Source organism: Odontesthes bonariensis, unplaced genomic scaffold (assembly GCF_027942865.1).
Source record: "Odontesthes bonariensis isolate fOdoBon6 unplaced genomic scaffold, fOdoBon6.hap1 scaffold_128, whole genome shotgun sequence".
Lineage (NCBI taxonomy): Eukaryota > Metazoa > Chordata > Actinopteri > Atheriniformes > Atherinopsidae > Odontesthes > Odontesthes bonariensis.
In genome coordinates this window covers 47,501-55,000 of record NW_027457374.1, presented here as the reverse complement: position 1 = coordinate 55,000, position 7,500 = coordinate 47,501, and positions in this window count along the sequence as shown.

Genomic DNA, 7,500 nt, shown 5'->3' with positions numbered 1-7,500 from the left:
AGACTCCTTAGTCCGTTATGTATATGTTCATTCTGAGTAGGTTCCATGCTTAAACCTCTTTAAATTGCCTTTTTTGAGAAAGAAACACCGCAAAAGCTTTCCTTTGCGGAGTGATGTCGTTGCGCAGGGCATGAGTGCCTGGATGTTCTGAGAGGGGAGCAGGGATGAATGCCTGACCGAGGAGAGGTGCTGAAACTCGGCCTGGATGTGTGTCTGTGCGCAGGGCATGAGTGCCTGGATGCTGTGAGAGGGGAGCAGGGATGAATGCTGGACCGAGGAGAGGTGCTGAAACTCGGCCTGGATGTGTGTCTGTGCGCAGGGCATGAGTGCCTGGATGCTGTGAGAGGGGAGCAGGGATGAATGCTGGACCGAGGAGAGGTGCTGAAACTCGGCCTGGGTGTGTGACTGTGCGCAGGGCATGAGTGCCTGGATGCTGTGAGAGGGGAGCAGGGATGAATGCCTGACCGAGGAGAGGTGCTGAAACTCGGCCTGGATGTGTCATTGCGCAGGGCATGAGTGCCTGGATGCTATGAGAGTGGAGCAGGGATGAATGCTGGACCGAGCAGAGGTGCTGAAACTCGGCCTGGATGTGTGTCTGTGCGCAGGGCATGAGTGCCTGGATGCTATGAGAGTGGAGCAGGGATGAATGCTGGACCGAGGAGAGGTGCTGAAACTCGGCCAGGATGTGTGTCTGTGCGCAGGGCATGAGTGCCTGGATGCTGTGAGAGGGGAGCAGGGATGAATGCTGGACCGAGGAGAGGTGCTGAAACTCGGCCTGGGTGTGTGACTGTGCGCAGGGCATGAGTGCCTGGATGCTGTGAGAGGGGAGCAGGGATGAATGCCTGACCGAGGAGAGGTGCTGAAACTCGGCCTGGATGTGTCATTGCGCAGGGCATGAGTGCCTGGATGCTATGAGAGTGGAGCAGGGATGAATGCTGGACCGAGCAGAGGTGCTGAAACTCGGCCTGGATGTGTGTCTGTGCGCAGGGCATGAGTGCCTGGATGCTATGAGAGTGGAGCAGGGATGAATGCTGGACCGAGGAGAGGTGCTGAAACTCGGCCAGGATGTGTGTCTGTGCGCAGGGCATGAGTGCCTGGATGCTATGAGAGTGGAGCAGGGATGAATGCTGGACCGAGCAGAGGTGCTGAAACTCGGCCTGGATGTGTGTCTGTGCGCAGGGCATGAGTGCCTGGATGCTATGAGAGTGGAGCAGGGATGAATGCTGGACCGAGGAGAGGTGCTGAAACTCGGCCAGGATGTGTGTCTGTGCGCAGGGCATGAGTGCCTGGATGCTATGAGAGTGGAGCAGGGATGAATGCTGGACCGAGGAGAGGTGCTGAAACTCGGCCTGGATCTGTGTCTGTGACTGGACGTTATGAGAGGGGAGCAGGGATGAATTCCTGACCGAGGAGAGGTGCTGAAACTCGGCCTGGATGTGTCATTGCACAGGGCATGAGTGCCTGGATGTTCTGAGAGGGGAGCAGGGATGAATGCTGGACCGAGGAGAGGTGCTGAAACTCGGCCTGGATCTGTGTCTGTGACTGGACGTTATGAGAGGGGAGCAGGGATGAATTCCTGACCGAGGAGAGGTGCTGAAACTCGGCCTGGATGTGTCATTGCACAGGGCATGAGTGCCTGGACGTTATGAGAGGGGAGCAGGGATGATTGCCTGACCGAAGAGAGGTGCTGAAACTCGGCCTGGATGTGTGTCTCTGGGCCGGGCATGAGAGACTGGCTGTTGGGAGAGGACGGCAGCCATGAATACTGGACCGAGGAGAGGTGCTGAAACTCGGCCTGGATGTGTGTCTGTGGGCAGGGCACGAGAGCCTGGATGTTGGGCATGAATCCCAGTTCAAAAAAAGGACCTTTTCTGAAAGAAACACAGGAATCGCCTTCTTTTCCCGAGTTAAGACGAAATACGGATTTTTGTTAAAAAGTGATTTCCTTGGGCCAGAACAAGTTCAGACTCCTTGGTCCTTCATATATACATACATATATATCCATTCTAAGTAAGTTCCATGCATAAACCTGCACAAACCCGGATAAATGGCCTCTTTTGGGATCAAAACACAGGAATCGCCTTCTTTTCCCGAGTTAAGACGAAATACGGATTTTTGTTAAAAAGTGATTTCCTTGGGCCAGAACAAGTTCAGACTCCTTAGTCCTTCATATATACATACATATATATCCATTCTAAGGAAGTTCCATGCATAAACCTGCACAAACCCGGATAAATGGCCTCTTTTGGGATCAAAACACAGGAATCGCCTTCTTTTCCCGAGTTAAGACGAAATACGGATTTTTGTTAAAAAGTGATTTCCTTGGGCCAGAACAAGTTCAGACTCCTTAGTCCTTCATATATACATAGAGATATATCCATTCTAAGTAAGTTCCATGCATAAACCTGCACAAACCCGGATAAATGGCCTCTTTTGAGATCAAAACACAGGAATCGCCTTCTTTTCCCGAGTTAAGACGAAATACGGATTTTTGTTAAAAAGTGATTTCCTTGGGCCAGAACAAGTTCAGACTCCTTAGTCCTTCATATATACATAGAGATATATCCATTCTAAGTAAGTTCCATGCATAAACCTGCACAAACCCGGATAAATGGCCTCTTTTGAGATCAAAACACAGGAATCGCCTTCTTTTCCCGAGTTAAGACCAAATACGGATTTTTGTTAAAAAGTGATTTCCTTGGGCCAGAACAAGTTCAGACTCCTTAGTAGGAACCATGCACACACCTCTTTAAATGACCTTTATCCCGGTTCAGAAAAACGCCAAAGTGTCAAAAAGTACCAGGGGCATGAAGCCCGGTTCAGAAAAACGTCAAAGTGTCAAAAAGTACCAGGGGCATGAAGCCCGGTTCAGAAAAACGTCAAAGTGTCAAAAAGTACCAGGGGCATGAAGCCCGGTTCAGAAAAACGTCAAAGTGTCAAAAAGTACCAGGGGCATGAAGCCCGGTTCAGAAAAACGTCAAAGTGTCAAAAAGTACCAGGGGCATGAAGCCCGGTTCAGAAAAACGTCAAAGTGTCAAAAAGTACCAGGGGCATGAAGCCCGGTTGAGAAATATTTTCTGAGTGCCAAAAAGTACCAGGGGTGAGAATCCCGGTTCAGAAAATTTTCTAAGTGCCACATAGTACCAGAGGTGAAAAAGTTTATAGTACCAGGGGTGATAAAGTTGGAAAAAATTTCTGTCAGAGAACGGGAAAAGGGGACGATGGGCCGAGTCAGCCCAAGGCCCGCCCCTATTCTCCCACACGACGAGGTTATTAGCAGACGACGAAAACACCATCTGCACGATTTCAGAAACCCAGTTTTCGGAAAAATATCTGAGTACCAGACTGGGACGGTGAATTGATAATCCGAAAGATGACACTTTCCACGGCCTGAAATGATGGAGGAAGGGGGCAAAAGCTCCAGCCTGGCTCCTGGAGGAGGGGTCCAAAGGCAAGAACGTGTGTCCGAGGATGGGTGCAGGAGAGCGGATTCAAGGCGCGGCTGACCGCTGGAAGCTCCAGGCCGGTTCCTGGAAGATGGGAGGCCGACTTTGGCAGAGCATGAGTCCGAGGAAGGTGCTGGAGAGCGGATTCAAGGCGCGGCTGACCGCTGGAAGCTCCAGGCTGGTTCTTTGAAGATGTGAGGCCGGCCTGGAGGAGAATGAGTCCGAGGAAGGTGCTGGAGAGCGGATTCAAGGTGCGGCTGACCGCTGGAAGCTCCAGGCTGGTTCTTTGAAGATGTGAGGCCGGCCTGGAGGAGCATGAGTCCGAGGAAGGTGCTTGAGAGCGGATTCAAGGTGCGGCTGACCGCTGGAAGCTCCAGGCTGGTTCTTTGAAGATGTGAGGCCGGCCTGGAGGAGAATGAGTCCGAGATAGGTGCTGGAGAGCGGATTCAAGGTGCGGCTGACCGCTGGAAGCTCCAGGCTGGTTCCTGGAAGATGTGAGGCCGACTTTGGCAGAGCATGAGTCCGAGGAAGGTGCTTGAGAGCGGATTCAAGGTGCGGCTGACCGCTAGAAGCTCCAGGCTGGTTCCTGGAAGATGTGAGGCCGACTTTGGCAGAGCATGAGTCCGAGGAAGGTGCTGGAGAGCGGATTCAAGGTGCGGCTGACCGCTGGAAGCTCCAGGCTGGTTCTTTGAAGATGTGAGGCCGGCCTGGAGGAGAATGAGTCCGAGATAGGTGCTGGAGAGCGGATTCAAGGTGCGGCTGACCGCTGGAAGCTCCAGGCTGGTTCCTGGAAGATGGGAGGCCGACTTTGGCAGAGCATGAGTCCGAGGAAGGTGCTTGAGAGCGGATTCAAGGCGCGGCTGACCGCTAAAGGCTCCAGGCTGGTTCCTGGAAGATGGGAGGCCGGCCTGGAGGAGAATGTGTCCGAGGAAGGTGCTGGAGAGCGGATTCAAGGTGCGGCTGACCGCTGGAAGCTCCAGGCTGGTTCCTGGAAGATGGGAGGCCGACTTTGGCAGAGCATGAGTCCGAGGAAGGTGCTGGAGAGCGGATTCAAGGCGCGGCTGACCGCTAAAGGCTCCAGGCTGGTTCTTTGAAGATGTGAGGCCGGCCTGGAGGAGAGTGTGTCCGAGATAGGTGCTGGAGAGCGGATTCAAGGCGCGGCTGACCGCTGGAAGCTCCAGGCTGGTTCCTGGAAGATGGGAGGCCGACTTTGGCAGAGCATGAGTCCGAGGAAGGTGCTGGAGAGCGGATTCAAGGTGCGGCTGACCGCTGGAAGCTCCAGGCTGGTTCTTTGAAGATGTGAGGCCGGCCTGGAGGAGAATGAGTCCGAGGAAGGTGCTGGAGAGCGGATTCAAGGTGCGGCTGACCGCTGGTAGCTCCAGGCTGGTTCTTTGAAGATGTGAGGCCGGCCTGGAGGAGCATGAGTCCGAGGAAGGTGCTTGAGAGCGGATTCAAGGTGCGGCTGACCGCTGGAAGCTCCAGGCTGGTTCTTTGAAGATGTGAGGCCGGCCTGGAGGAGAATGAGTCCGAGATAGGTGCTGGAGAGCGGATTCAAGGTGCGGCTGACCGCTGGAAGCTCCAGGCTGGTTCCTGGAAGATGTGAGGCCGACTTTGGCAGAGCATGAGTCCGAGGAAGGTGCTTGAGAGCGGATTCAAGGTGCGGCTGACCGCTAGAAGCTCCAGGCTGGTTCCTGGAAGATGTGAGGCCGACTTTGGCAGAGCATGAGTCCGAGGAAGGTGCTGGAGAGCGGATTCAAGGTGCGGCTGACCGCTGGAAGCTCCAGGCTGGTTCTTTGAAGATGTGAGGCCGGCCTGGAGGAGAATGAGTCCGAGATAGGTGCTGGAGAGCGGATTCAAGGTGCGGCTGACCGCTGGAAGCTCCAGGCTGGTTCCTGGAAGATGTGAGGCCGACTTTGGCAGAGCATGAGTCCGAGGAAGGTGCTTGAGAGCGGATTCAAGGTGCGGTTGACCGCTAGAAGCTCCAGGCTGGTTCCTGGAAGATGTGAGGCCGACTTTGGCAGAGCATGAGTCCGAGGAAGGTGCTGGAGAGCGGATTCAAGGTGCGGCTGACCGCTGGAAGCTCCAGGCTGGTTCTTTGAAGATGTGAGGCCGGCCTGGAGGAGAATGAGTCCGAGGAAGGTGCTGGAGAGCGGATTCAAGGTGCGGCTGACCGCTGGAAGCTCCAGGCTGGTTCTTTGAAGATGTGAGGCCGGCCTGGAGGAGCATGAGTCCGAGGAAGGTGCTTGAGAGCGGATTCAAGGTGCGGCTGACCGCTGGAAGCTCCAGGCTGGTTCTTTGAAGATGTGAGGCCGGCCTGGAGGAGAATGAGTCCGAGATAGGTGCTGGAGAGCGGATTCAAGGTGCGGCTGACCGCTGGAAGCTCCAGGCTGGTTCCTGGAAGATGGGAGGCCGACTTTGGCAGAGCTTGAGTCCGAGGAAGGTGCTGGAGAGCGGATTCAAGGTGCGGCTGACCGCTGGAAGCTCCAGGCTGGTTCTTTGAAGATGTGAGGCCGGCCTGGAGGAGAATGAGTCCGAGATAGGTGCTGGAGAGCGGATTCAAGGTGCGGCTGACCGCTGGAAGCTCCAGGCTGGTTCCTGGAAGATGTGAGGCCGACTTTGGCAGAGCATGAGTCCGAGGAAGGTGCTTGAGAGCGGATTCAAGGTGCGGCTGACCGCTAGAAGCTCCAGGCTGGTTCCTGGAAGATGGGAGGCCGACTTTGGCAGAGCATGAGTCCGAGGAAGGTGCTGGAGAGCGGATTCAAGGTGCGGCTGACCGCTAGAAGCTCCAGGCTGGTTCCTGGAAGATGGGAGGCCGACTTTGGCAGAGCTTGAGTCCGAGGAAGGTGCTGGAGAGCGGATTCAAGGTGCGGCTGACCGCTGGAAGCTCCAGGCTGGTTCTTTGAAGATGTGAGGCCGGCCTGGAGGAGAATGAGTCCGAGATAGGTGCTGGAGAGCGGATTCAAGGTGCGGCTGACCGCTGGAAGCTCCAGGCTGGTTCCTGGAAGATGTGAGGCCGACTTTGGCAGAGCATGAGTCCGAGGAAGGTGCTGGAGAGCGGATTCAAGGTGCGGCTGACCGCTAGAAGCTCCAGGCTGGTTCCTGGAAGATGGGAGGCCGACTTTGGCAGAGCATGAGTCCGAGGAAGGTGCTGGAGAGCGGATTCAAGGTGCGGCTGACCGCTAGAAGCTCCAGGCTGGTTCCTGGAAGATGGGAGGCCGACTTTGGCAGAGCTTGAGTCCGAGGAAGGTGCTGGAGAGCGGATTCAAGGCTCGGCTGTCCGCTAGGAGCTCCAGGCTGGTTCTTTGAAGATGTGAGGCCGGCCTGGAGGAGAGTGTGTCCGAGATAGGTGCTGGAGAGCGGATTCAAGGCGCGGCTGACCGCTGGAAGCTCCAGGCTGGTTCCTGGAAGATGGGAGGCCGACTTTGGCAGAGCATGAGTCCGAGGAAGGTGCTGGAGAGCGGATTCAAGGCGCGGATGACCGCTGGAAGCTCCAGGCTGGTTCCTGGAAGATGGGAGGCCGACTTTGGCAGAGCATGAGTCCGAGAAAGGTGCTTGAGAGCGGATTCAAGGTGCGGCTGACCGCTAGAAGCTCCAGGCTGGTTCCTGGAAGATGGGAGGCCGACTTTGGCAGAGCATGAGTCCGAGGAAGGTGCTGGAGAGCGGATTGGATGCTCGAGTGACCGCTGGAAGCTCCAGAACGTACATTTAAAAAAACTAAATTTTCATAGTACCAGGGGAGTAAAAAAAAAATTTTCTGTAGTACCAGGGGCACGAATGAGCAAAAAACGACAGTCACTAAGACAGGAGAAGGGGACGAAGGGCAGAGTCAGCCCAAGTCCCCTTCTCCCGTACGACAAGGTTATTAGCAGACGACGAAAACACCATCTGCCCGATTTCAGAAACCCAGTTTTCGGAAACTAGAACCAGGTGCCACACGGACACCAAACTCCCCGAATGAGATGAGGGAGTGGTGGGCATCATTTTTCCGGTTTCTCCCCTGTTGATACTGGCTGATCGAGCGGCATACGTGGCCTGCCTTCGGAGGACCCCCGCC